The sequence below is a fragment of the Anoplopoma fimbria genome, unplaced genomic scaffold (assembly GCF_027596085.1).
Source record: "Anoplopoma fimbria isolate UVic2021 breed Golden Eagle Sablefish unplaced genomic scaffold, Afim_UVic_2022 Un_contig_3978_pilon_pilon, whole genome shotgun sequence".
Lineage (NCBI taxonomy): Eukaryota > Metazoa > Chordata > Actinopteri > Perciformes > Anoplopomatidae > Anoplopoma > Anoplopoma fimbria.
Window position 1 is genome coordinate 1 of NW_026548027.1, and position 242 is coordinate 242.

At 50.8% G+C, this 242-nt stretch overlaps 1 non-coding gene across 1 annotated transcript; it reads right to left on the reverse strand.

Annotated features, from left to right (window-relative positions):
• Positions 1–58: 58 nt before the first annotated feature.
• Positions 59–177, reverse strand: LOC129114408 (5S ribosomal RNA). The gene has a single exon (XR_008532465.1). It is a non-coding gene; the product is annotated as a 5S ribosomal RNA (ribosomal RNA).
• Between the last annotated feature and the right edge of the window lie 65 nt (positions 178–242).

The window sequence follows — 242 nt, forward strand, 5'->3', positions numbered from 1 at the left end:
TCGGTGTCCACTGGAAAAAGCAGCAGCGCCCTCTGCTTTTTGTAAAGAGGAGTGAAAAAGCTTACAGCACCTGGTATTCCCAGGCGGTCTCCCATCCAAGTACTGACCAGGCCCGACCCTGCTTAGCTTCCGAGATCAGACGAGATCGGGCGTGTTCAGGGTGGTATGGCCGTAAGCAAATATTGTGCCTACCAAAGGTCCTTTTAAAGATACTATATCACCACGCTTTGCTCTGTCGTCTA